Source organism: Erigeron canadensis, chromosome 2 (genome assembly GCF_010389155.1).
Source record: "Erigeron canadensis isolate Cc75 chromosome 2, C_canadensis_v1, whole genome shotgun sequence".
Lineage (NCBI taxonomy): Eukaryota > Viridiplantae > Streptophyta > Magnoliopsida > Asterales > Asteraceae > Erigeron > Erigeron canadensis.
The window spans coordinates 51,362-64,853 of NC_057762.1; positions in this window are offsets into that span (position 1 = coordinate 51,362).

The window sequence follows — 13,492 nt, forward strand, 5'->3', positions numbered from 1 at the left end:
ATGAAGAGGTTGAGGTTGCTGATACGAAAGATTCTGGAGAGGTGAACGCTGCTGAGAACAAAGACGATTCTGCTACTGAAAAGGTTGAAAAGACGATTGAAGAGCAGATGAAAGAGTATGAAATTCCAGCAGGCATGAGTGTGGATGACTTTGTTGCGTACATGGCAGACTGCAAAGAAGCAGATCAACAGGTATCTTATTCTCTTCGTACTATTGTTCATGTTTGCCAAATTGTTAATCGAATGTTTGATGAAATTGAACAAAAGAATGAACGAATTAAGCATTTAGAATCCGTTGTTAATGCTGCTCATGAAGAAAGAGATAAATTGATTAAAAAGATTTAACTGTCACTGAAAGAGAAAGATTTTTAAAGGATAGGATTAAATCTTTAGAGTCTGACATTAATGCTATGAAAGACAAAGTTAAACATGCTGTGGCTGTAGAAAGAGTAGGTGGTGAAGCTTATGCCTTATTAGCTAAGAAGTGTTCTACTATTGAGAAAGAATTGGCTGATGCTAGAATAGAAATAGTGGACTTACAAGCTAAGGTTGATTCAGGTAGACATGATGAGCTTTTGATGCACATGCAAAAATTTGGGGACTCTCCATCTAAGAGTTCTGACTCTGCTAAGGTTTCTTACAATAGCATGCCTCCTCCTTTCAACAATAATTATACTCCTGTAGAACCTAATATCCCGGAAGTCCTACTTCAACCTAGTGTTGATGTTGGTAAATCTCAAGACTCGTCTCCTAAGCCTACTTTGACTGAGGAGACAACAATGTCTAAAGGAGTTTCTTCTCAACCTACCAAGGAAGAGAAATTGAAAGGTGTTGTCCTAGATTCGTCCACTTCTTATGGTCAAAAAGACAGTATTACTCACTTTACACTTCGTAAGAGTAGTAGGGTCTACACTGAGTTAGAATTCCCGTTATCATTAATTGACCCTAAGAGGATTGATAAAGTCTGGGATGTTGATATTAAGGATATGAAGCGATTAAGTCAGTTGCGTCAAACTCCTTTACCTAAGCAGTCTAGGAATAGTCAATCTGAAGATGAATTAGTTGTTAATGTCGAAGCAACTAAGGCTTTGAAGCATATCTTAATGCCTGCTCGACAGAAGTCCCCAAGTAAGTCTAGGACATCACCGACCAAACGAGACCATAAGGATCCTAGTAAAACAAGTAAATCAGTGGACAATAGTGTATCTGTAAGTACCAATAATAAGGTAGATACAAAGAAACAACCTAAGGTCCTCTCTTGCTTTGCTTGTCATGAAAAAGGTCATGTTTACAGTGTATGTCCTAATCGACCTCGGCGATCAGGTTCTCCTTCAAAGGTTACCACCTCGGAAGGTAAAAGGGGGTTGGGTAATGCTAAACAGGTTTATGAAACTAAAGTTCAATCTTCTTCAAAACTGTTTACTATCCCTCAACGACGTGACTCTCCACCAAAAGGTTCTTCTCCTATGGGACAAAGATTCACTACCCCCAGTGGGAGTTCAAGTCGGTCACACACACCTTCAAGTCGTAATTTCTTTTATGACCGAAATCATTCAAGTGTTCGACCTTCTTTTGGCCTTCATTCCCCAAGACCTTCTCCAACGAACGGTCAGAAGTCTTCTCCAGTAAGAAGACAAGTTGAGAATCAAGTCTCACCCATGGCTTCTAGCAATGGATATTGGACTGAACTGATTCTCAAGGATGAGAAGGGACGACCCAAACCTATGAAGGTTTGGGTCCCCAATGATAACTAATATTTCTCATTTGATGTGCAGGGAGTTCCTAGGAAACCTATTCATTTGTGGTACCTTGACAGTGGATGCTCCAGGCACATGACAGGGGACAAGAAGCTCTTGTCCAATTATACTGGTATAAATGGGTCATATGTTAGTTTTGCTGGTTCCAAGGGCGGCAACATCACCGGTCAAGGAGATGTCGTCAATGGACAACTAACTCTAGAAAGAGTTAATTATGTGGAACAACTTACTCACAATCTAATGAGTGTCTCACAGATCTGTGATAAGGGCAACAATGTTCATTTCACAGAAAAGGAGGCATACATCTTGAAGCCGGGTTTTGTTATTCCAGAAGAATGGATTATGCTCAAAGCTCCTAGGAAGAGAGACATCTATGGTTTAATTTTAGGTGTTGATAATCCAAAGGAGCCCCTTTGTTTGTTGAGCAAGGCAAATGAGTCTGAATCTCTCCTATGGCATCGTAGAATGGGACATATCAACTTTCGGAAAATGAATGAACTTATCAGTCTTGGGTTAGTTGACGGTGTGCCTGTTAAGAAGTTTGGGATGGAAGATAAGTGTGTACCGTGTTTGAAAGGAAAGCAACATAAGAATCCGCATAAATCCAAAGTACTCAACTCTATTTCCAAACCATTCGAATTACTTCATATGGATCTCTTTGGTCCTGTGAACAAACAAAGCATTGGAGGGATGTCTTACTGTTTAGTGATCACTGATGATTACTCGAGGTACTCATGGGTATTTTTTTTGAAGACCAAGGATGAGACTGCCGAACGATTTATGGATTTTGTCAAGCAAGTTGAAAATGTCCATGGAGTCAAAGTTAAGAGAATCAGGAGTGACAATGGTACTGAGTTCAAGAATAATACTATTACTGTATTTTGCTTGACCAAAGGAATTCAACATCAGTACAGTGCACCATATGAGCCACAACAGAATGGAGTGGCTGAACGGAAGAACAGGACGTTAATTGAGACAGCCAGGACGATGCTTGCTGATTCAGGGCTTCCTATTACTTTCTGGGGAGAGGCAGTGAATACAGCTTGTCACATTCTGAATCGGGTTTTGACAGTTAAACGGTTTAAGAAGACTAGTTATGAACTATTGCACAACAAAAAGCCCAATTTACAGAATGTTGAGCCTTTCGGTGTTCCGTGCACTTTTCTTAAAACTCTTCCTCAAGGGAAATTTGAACCTAAATCTGAGGAGGGTTTCTTTTTGGGCTATGTTCCAAGTACACCGATTAGGCGAGTGTACAATCAGAAGACTGGCAAAGTAGATCTTGGTACAAATGTTGTAATTGTCAGTCACAAACCTGCTGTACACCTTGGTCCTGCTAATCATTTTGATTATGACGGTGTCTTCACTTCTTTTCGTGGTCCTGTTTCTTTTGCAGGTGTTCCAACAGTGGAGGATGTCGTTACTCTTCATGATCCTTTGGATGGTGGACCGGTTTCTGGTTCTTCTTCTGGTTCCTCACCAATAGTTGAGCCTACCTCTAAATCTGGAGAATCTAGTGGGACAAAAGTAGCAGATTCAACCTTAGAGCCTGCACCTATAGTTCCTACTGATCCTTTGCATGTACCTCTACCTGATTCTCCTTTCTATGATACTGATGACACGGAAGGTGAAACTCAGGAGGAGCCTAACACTCCAGATTACAAAACTCCAGAGCAACATGTGCAGACGAATTTGGGAGATGATCTTTCTGTCGATAAGGTTCCTCAAACCAGAGTCCACAAGGATCATCCAGTCAAGCAAATCATTGGTGATGCTTCTGCCTCTGTTCGCACGAGGAATCAATCTAAGAAACCGTCGTGTATGTTTGCTGAAGTTAAGGATACTGGGGCAATTACTTGGTACTTGTATTACTGCTTTATCTCTCAGGTTGAGCCTAAGAATGTTGGAATGGCTCTTAAGGAACCGTCATGGGTTGAGGCGATGCAAGAAGAATTGGCTCAGTTTCGGAAGCTTGAGGTATGGAAGTTAGTTGACTTACCTCCGGGTGAATCTCCTTTAACAACGCGTTGGGTTTTTCGTTGTAAACGCGATGACAGAGGTGTAGTTACTCGAAATAAGGCTCGATTGGTGGTTAGAGGATTTGAGCAACAAGAAGGTTTTGATTACGATGAGACATTTGCACCTGTAGCTAGACTTGAAGCTATTCGATTATTTCTGGCATATGCTAGTTATAAGGGTATTAAGGTGTATCAGCTTGATGTAAAGAGTGCCTTCTTGTATGGTGATATTAAAGAAGAAGTGTATGTCGAACAACCTGCCGGGTTTGAGGATCCAGACTTTCCTAATAAAGTATATCGTCTCGATAAGGCTTTATATGGTTTACATCAGGCTCCTCGATCATGGTATGAAAAATTGTCAACTCATTTGAAGGAAAGTGGTTTTACCAGAGGTTCTATAGACAGCACGTTGTTTATTAAATGGAAAGGGAAGGACTACTTGCTTGTACAGGTTTATGTCGATGACATCATTTTTGGTTCATCTGATAACCAAATGTGCAAGGAATTTGAACACAGCATGAAGGCTAAGTTTGAGATGAGTGCTATGGGGGAATTAACCTTCTTCCTTGGACTACAGGTGGATCAACTGAAAGATGGTTTCTTTATACATCAGACCAAGTATGTTAGAGATTTGCTTACTCGGTTTCGCATGTCTGATGCTAAGGATGCTGTTACTCCCATTAAGACTAATCATGGGTTGTGTCCTGATAAGCCTAATGATCCATCTGTCGATGCCACTCAATATCGAGCCATCATTGGATCCTTGATGTATCTGACAGCCTCACGTCCAGATATTACCTTTGCTGTTTCTATGTGTGCTAGATATCAGGCTAATCCGAAAGAGTCTCACTTGACAGCTGCAAAAAGAATCCTTCGTTATGTGAAAGCCAAGCCTCGTCTAGGTCTTTGGTATCCCATGTATGGTTCTTTTGACTTTGTAGCTTATACTGATTCGGATTATGGTGGTGACAACTCGGATAGGAAATCAACGTCAGGTGGATGTCAGCTTTTAGGGGGGAGAATTGTATCGTGGCAGTGCAAAAAGCAGACATCTGTTGCACAGTCATCCTGTGAAGCAGAGTACATTGCTGCTGGATATTGCTGTTCTCAGGTGCTTTGGATACAGCAACAACTGCGCGATTATGGTATGAATATCTCTAATACTCCTATTTGTATTGATAATAAGTCTGCCATAGATATTACCAAGAATCCGAAAAACTTTAAAGTCACCAAGCACATAGATATAAAGTATCATTTCATACGTGACTGTTTTGAGAAAAAGCTTATTCATTTAGAAAAGGTTATTACTGATGATAATCTTGCTGATTTATACACTAAAGCTTTTGATGGACCTCGTCTTGAGTTGTTATTTCAACTCAATGGTATGAAGAATGCCGAGTAGTTTCTCTCAAAGAACTTAAATGTATTTTTCGTGTGTCATAAAAAATACAAAAAGAGTTGTCTTAGTATAAGTTTGTATATAAAAGTGTCAAATATATATATATATATATGAATAAAGTAAGGTTACTGCGCTAAATGAGTAGAAGTGACGATACTTTAGCTTTTAAGCCTGCTTAATCGTAATATAACTGATTAGTTCAGTGATTACAATTTGGGATATATCGGTAGACACAAAGTACCAAGGTTTCCTTTAATCTGAACTTAAATTATACAATGTTCTTGTGGGAAACATATTCAGATATATGGCTGAGATTGCTTGCTTTTCAGTAATGAATTGATCTAGTCCTTAAATTTTGTGAAAGATCTAGCATTACTATAAGATTTGTTCAATGAATAGGCAAGAACCTCTACCAATCATGAGCATAAAAGTAAATGTGATATTGTTATGCAAATCAAATGAATGCAAATTAAGGGGCTAATGTGGTCTTTGAGATTCGGACAAGTATGTCCTCGGGGTGTCTTTGTATACCTAGCCTACCTAAAGCTTACAACTTGGGATAGGTTGTCGGAAAGTTCGCTACATGGATCTCATAGAAAATCACGGGTTCCTTATAAATCATGAAATGCAGAAGCAAATATGTGAAATCACAAAGTAATTCAATTCAGTTATCCACAAAGTGTCTCATGATTGGTTAAGGATGTTCTTGAATATATTGAATATTTTTTATCTTAGTGCTTGTATCGATTACGAAAGTATATCTGAATGTGGGTTACATAAGTTCGCAATCTATCCAATGGCATATTAGGCTACTCGGTTACATGGTGACTGTCCTTGGCCAGGGTATGTCGAAAGTGTCATAACACAAAGGAAACTGGACGTACCGAGTGTTTAAGAGGACTAACATACCGGTAATCGCTGTTGGTCATGGTTCAAAACTTATAATAAGAGAATTATTTCTCACCCGCAGGCTTATGTAACATGCTATACTGATCTAATCAGCAGTAATCATGCTTAATGTGAATAATGTATAAAGTCTAGTTAATTAGAATTTAGATTAGTTTATTGTTCTGCAATTTTTATTCTGTGTTATTTTTCTTTTTAATTGAGTCAAAATAAGTATTTTTATAAGTTCTTATTCCATGAGAGATCCTATTCAAATTCTGAGTATATTTTTGCTGAATTCCTTCATGTGAATTTTTAGTGAAGTTGTGTAGACTGTTCACAAAGAAGATTTTCTAATATGGACATTAATTTGTTTAAAGTTTAGAAAAAGATCTTTTCAAGTGTAATGTGAAATGTCAAAGTCATTTGAAATTTCATGATTTTCACTTGTCACCAAATTATTAATTGGTTTGTTTAAATTTGTGTGGTGACATTTTAGGGTTTGACAAGAAATGACCTCCCTTGATCTTTTGTTAGATTTTTAGTTATTTCATATTTGTTAACCCTGATTGAGTATGATTGTAACTTGAATTTTCTGCATTATACTATTTTGTTCTCAATGCGTTGATGAGTTCTGTGGTAAGTGTGCAGTGTTCAGGTTAAGAAGATAACGTTGGAATGCTGACTTCTGTTACTGCATTGTTATTTACATGGATGATATCATTACAATAAGATCCTTGGTGTGTAGTGATAATATTTGTGATGCAGATTAGAGCATGTGAAGGATGAATACATGAACTGGTTTTTGGAATAGTTATTTATTTATGATTCATGTATTTAATGAAAATAATCAAATTTGATATTAGTTTCCTTTGAATTTCATGCTGTGATTTATGACATACTTTTGGAAACTTTACTAAGTTCTTCAGTGAATTTTTGTTGGATAGTTCATTGTTTGTTAAGTCTTGTAGACGGCATTTAGAATGGGACTTAAGTGTTTCAAGATGGTTTGCTGTCATGCATATCTATGATCCAAGGAAGTTCTCGGTGTCATAATCATATTGGTAATGAGGTTCATATTTACATTGATTATTTTCAGGATAGCGTTTAAACCATGGGTTTTCATTCAAGATTACAATGTTCGGTTATCTACGTACATTATGATTATGAATTTGGGTGCTAAGCAAGTTTTTAATACAAGGCATGAACAGGTTGCTATCTAACGAGTTTTTGCTATGTACAGATTGTGATAAAGGGTTGTGTTTTGGAAGATTGCTTGGATGAAACTCTGAAATTTTTGCTGAACTACGGAATGTTTTCAGATTTGTTCTTACGAAGATAGCTGCTATCTTCGTTCGACACACCTTTGTTCAAACGAAGTTTATCTTCGTTTGGCTAACTTCGTTTGTGAAGTTATGCCTGATCCATAGTTGGCCCATTGTTAGTTCCATATATAAAGGGGTTTTTATTCGTTATTTCTTTATCAAACGAAAAATACTCTTATTTTCTTGATTCATTGTCCAAACTGAGATCTAAGTAAGTTTTTAATGTTCTTTTCATTCACGAATATGATTTAGGTTTCCATGTATCTTCGATTTGATTTGTGTTGATTATGTTTATAAAATTCTTGTAATCATTCACCTGGTTTGATCAAACGAATTTAGATTTGAATTGAACGAATTTACCTTGGGTAGAAACGAAGTTACTTTTATGCCTTACGAACTTAGACCTAAGTTGATGAGGAACGAATTTAGCTTAACACCCTTAGGTTTATTCAAACGAACTTAGACTTCGTTTATAGGTTACGAACTTAGAAGATAAGTTTTATAACTTACGAACTTGCATGTACAGTTTAGTCTTAACGAACTTAAACTTCGTTAGGTGTTAATTTAGGTTTAATTCTTACGAACTTAAGACCTATTTTCGTTTAGTTATTGCTTACGAATTTAGCTTCTATCTTCGTTCTGTCTACTTAACGAATTTATTGGTTATCTTCGTTCAGACTTATTTTGCGAAATTAAGAATTAGGGTTTTTCAGATTAGGGTCTTTTCAACTTAGGGTTTTTCAATTCTACAATCCATTTATCATGATTATTTATATTTGTTTCGATATTGTGATTGGTTTTGCAGAAATGGCTCTTGCTCCTCGTCAATTTGTGAAAAAGCACAATCTTGCCCTGAACCTAGATCCAGATCAGCATAATTGCGAACATTTTCATGAAATGTTCAACTACATTGCTCGCTCGCGATTATCTTTTGCTTTCTGTGATTCGCCGAGACTGATTAAGCTGTATATTGATTCTTTCTGGTCTACTGCTCATGAAGTCATGATTGATGGCCAAAGTTTTGTACGAGCAACTGTTGAAGGCACAACATTTGATTTCAATGCTGAATCGCTTCGAACTATTTTGCATCTAGGAGCAGAATCAGACGTAGATGAAGAGGAAGACGTTGAAATGACTTACGAGTTCGAACTCCTTCTTCGCTGCTTTCAGAGAATGGGGTTTGTTGGCCAGGTCAAACTTCCTTTTGACAAGAGTGGTTTTCAGGGAAGATGGAGGTATCTGGCGTATGCATTGCTTGTCTGTTTGAGCAATCGCAAGGCTGGCTTTGATCAACTATCTGCACAGATTGCGTCGCAGATGGTTGCTTTGGTATATAATCGCCCTTATCCTTTCTCCCGATATTTTTATCAAGAGTTTGTTGATCAGATTAATGCTAGGGGGAGAAAGCGATTTCTTCTGTATCCTCGATTTGTGATGGCTATCGTTAGACATTTTTGTTCAGACTTAGACTATGACCAAGGTCCTCGCTACGTTCTTCATGCTTGGCCTTCGCGTCTTTTTGCTGATCTTGAAGCCAATACGAGTAATGTGGCTGGTCTTCATGATCCACCACTTTTTGGTCACCTGATTAATCCAAGCTATCGATCTCGTCTTGAGAATGATATGTTTGTGGATGATGTTGATGACGATTCTGAGTCTGGTGATTCTGAAAGTTCGGATGATTCTGTTGATGGTTCTGATGATGACTCCGGGGATGAGTCTGCTGGTTTGGATGTTGGAAATGATGGAGATGATGTTGATAGTTTCGACGGTTCTGCTGCTACAAATGCGACAGACACAGATGATTCTACTGCTGCTGAACGTCGAACTAAGCTGATTCATGATGTCGCCGCTGCTTCTGAAAGTGATCATTAGCATCAGTCGTTTGATCAAGAAGGTTTTGCGTTTCATAGAGAGCGTCGAAGCAAGAATTGTCATGTCATTCCTGCTCTTTCAGATTCAGCTGTTTCTACTCCTGCTGTTGCTGCTGAGATTGATCCTGATGTTGCAGCTCAGCATGACTCTGAATTACGTGAGATTTTTGAGGATATGGAAGATCCTATAAACAGAGCAAGTTCGGTTAGTCCAGCAAAGAGGCAAGGGAGTATTGATCTTCAGTATACCAGAATTAAGCGTCGACGTGTTGTTGAAGCTTCTTCTGTAGCAATGCCTGATTCTCCACGACCGACTGCTGCTGTTGTTCCTGTTCTTGGTCATCGAGTTGATCTTTTGGAGACCAGAGTTCGCACTTTGGAGTCAGATTTCACTGCTACTCGCGCTGCCTTAACATTTTTGATCAACTGGGTCAAAAATCAAGGGGGAGAAGTTCCGGAAGAGGTCTGCAGATTGTCAGCGGTTCAACCACGACGTCAGAATGACGATGATGATGCTGATAATGCTGCTGCAAGGAATGTTTCTCGCCCAGTTGAAGATAGAGGAAAGGGTGCAGCGATCGAGGGGGAGACAGGAGGTGATACTTCTCAAACTTCTCAGCAAGGTGCTTCTGGTTCTGGTGCTGGTCCTTCTGGTGCTCCTCGTGATTCAGGTTTCTAATTTTGTAATTTATCTTATTTTAATACAAGTACATTTCATATTTATTATAATTATTATGTTTATTCTTTTATTCTGGTGTTCATTTTGTGTAAATTTAAATAGATGATCCAGATTATACAGATTTATTCTTTGATGGTGATGAGCTCGAGGAAGGCGAATTTGTCCCTGAACCAAATCTAGATATATTCAAGAAGCCTTATGGGTTTGATGAAGTGTGGGACTCAATTCCTGAAGATCCGTTGATTGAAGAAAATAGAGTGTTGGATCAGCAGAGATCAGATATTAGAGAAAGAATGCTTCAAGTCCCATTCAGCAGCCTAACTCAAGTTCTACATTTTGTTGTGTATGCTAAGAATGGTGATGTGTCGATTCCATCTGAATATGAGATTAATGTGACAAGACCATTCAATTCAAATGATTTTCCAGTTTCTCTCAGAGATGATGATTCATTACATATTGTGGATCGACGTGTTCCCGAGAAAAGAGTAAATGATTGGATAGTACATAGGGAAACGTGGAAACCGAATTTCTATTGGACTCATATCTCAGATAAAGATGCTGCAAAGTACAAGACAATCATCTGGAGTTGGTTTTATGATGATGAATTGAAGTTGTTTGTGCTTAAAAGACCAGAAGGTTGTCAGTACTTAGCATGGTGTGAGAGACATTTCAGAAGTTTGTGTGAAGAAGATTTACATGAGCTTGGAAATAACTGGATTATCAATCCAAGTGATGATGGCTTAGCTGACGTTGTTGGTAAGAATCTTAGAAAAGATTTTTGGTTAAGGAAGAACATGAAAGATTCTGATAAACCACAATTTAAGATTGAGCCAAGATCGAAGAAAAGAGTGGTTAAGCCAGATAAAACAATTGAGTTTGTTCAACATGATATTAAATGTATGATCAAGGTTCCTGCCAAGAAATGGGCACAAGATGTCTTGGACAAGATGGATAATTGGGAAATTGATCGAAATTCTGGTGAAGCCAAAATGTATGCAGATTCAAAGAAGCAGATTTTGTTGAGAAGAGTTTATGATCCGATGCAGCTGGTGAACTTCTCAAGAAATGATCTGAGGAAGTTATACGATACGGAGTGCTCGTTTTTGCCATTTTGGAAGCATGAAGAAAGTAGATATCGTAAGATACTTCAGCTCTGCTTACATGAAGATATTCATGCAAATAGCAAAAGATTGTTGTTTGATGAATGATCAGATTTTGAAGACTAAGAAATCGAAGGTGCTGCTGTCAAGGGGGAGTTTGTTGATGCACGTTGATGTGACAACAGCAACTTAGATTTAATATGTTGTTTAGATTGAGACATTATGTTAATTTATGTCGTATCTATATATGTAATTGATAGATTATGGACTTTATGTTTTGGTAATGATCGATTACATGTTTTGGAGTTGTATATATATATGTGTTATGTATGATGTTTGTTGTGTGATATACAAGTACAAACATAATATGTGTTAGGATTCCTTAAGATGAAACACTTAGGAATATAACCAAGTATTACATCTAACGAAGATAAAGTTTATCTTCGTTAGAGGCAAACGAAGATAAACTTCGTTTGGTACAAACGAAGATTAACTTCGTTAGATGGGCTGGCAGCTAAGTTCGTAAGAACAAAGCCCAGCAAGCCCAGTTCGACCTGAAACATATATATACGAACGAATACCCTAAGATTATAGATCTTCGATATACAAGTACTCCAGACACCTAAGTTCGTTCTATAGCTTATAGAAACGAAGATAGCACAATACGGCTGATTATTTACTTGATAATTAGCGATATACCAGTTTACTAATCAAACTAGTTATCTCGTGAGGATTCCGCACTCACGACATAATCATAGACGATCTCGAGAGCGATCTATAGCTATCGAGGGACTTACACATGGTTTATTTTAGTGTACTAATACCGTATAGATATCTTCATGATGCGACGATGATGATGGTAGCAATGAAGATGTGGCAATAGCGGCAGTGTTAGCAACGATACGCGGCGGTGACGGTGGTGGTGGTATGGTGGTAAATGTAAAGTAATCGATGTAAAAGTGATTAATATGGTCCTTTAAGGGTTGGCGGATCAATTTTGTAATTTATTTCATTAAGGGATTATAGGTAAATAAGTGAATATATTTAAATTATTCAATAAATAAGAGGGATCATATGGTCATTTCTAAATCTTAATTAATGGGAAGGGGATAGTTTGTTTTATAGTATACTAGACGGTTGCCCACGCGATGCAGTGGTGATGGTTGTAGCGATGATGGTGTGGCGACGGTGGCAGTGGTGGCGGTGGAGGCGTGGTAGTGAATGTAAATTAATTGATGTAAGAGGAGTTATTATGATTATTTAACGGTTGGAGGATCTATGTTATAAGTTATTTCATTAAGGATATTATTGGTATATAGGTGAATATGTTTAAATTAGTGAATAAAGAAGATGGATAATATGATCTTATCAAAATATTAATTAATTAAAGAGAGTGGATAATTTGCTTTATATAGAAATATAGAACTATATATATATGTATATATATATAGGGTAAACTTATTTTGAGAACTCTTTTTTTTTTGCGAGAACCTTTAAAAACTTTTCAAATCAAGCCCAACCGATGATTGTTCTTTACATGAAAATTGTTTTTTGATTGTTTTCTGAATAACTTATGTGTAATTTTGAAGTTTATAATTGTGTGTAGGCATGGATTATCATCCATTATACAATTATGTGGAGATTTAGATTCTTTATCACTCGACACCAATTGTCGATGTCATCACCACGCGTCACCAACCCCACTATACCATCGTCGCCGTTACCGCCGCCGTATTGCGCGGGTACCATGCTCGTATATATATATAGGTTTTAGGTAACATAAAACAAGTATTAAAGTAAAACAAATAGAACGATAGGTTTATCTTCACTCAAGATCAATGTGCATGATGAAAATCATCGTGCATCAATTGATTTGTGAATCTTGGTGCATCAATTTAACCATGATCTAAGGGTCAAGATCTTGTCTTATTTGTTTTACATTAATACGAGCTAGATGAGGTAATACGAGCCCACGAGGTCGCAAACAATGTTGTCTCCTTTAGATCTCTTGAATTCAAAACCCTAATGGCTAAAAAAAACCAAATTCAACTGCTGCAACCACCAAAATATGACACAACGAAGATTTCCGGTCGTAAACTCGTGTAAGAATCACGTCTAAACGACCCTAAATCAATATTGTTTATCACCAACAAGCTATAACCTTCCGATATTAAACCGAGAGGCTCTGATACCACTTGTAAGTCCCCTAGAACTGATCGTTAATAGCTTGCTCCAGTTATTTAGAGGTGCGGAATCCCTCTCTATAACTTGGTGATCAACAATATGCCTTCAGATTATCTGCTGCCTCGCAGATCTTCTCTAGGCAAGCGAAATAATCCTTTGACGACTTAACTTGCACTATATGCTCGAAATTTTGACAAATGTCCAACCCTAATCTATGTTAGGGTTCGGTATTTATAGGAATCAACACGATTGGGCGTCAGCATGCCCACCTC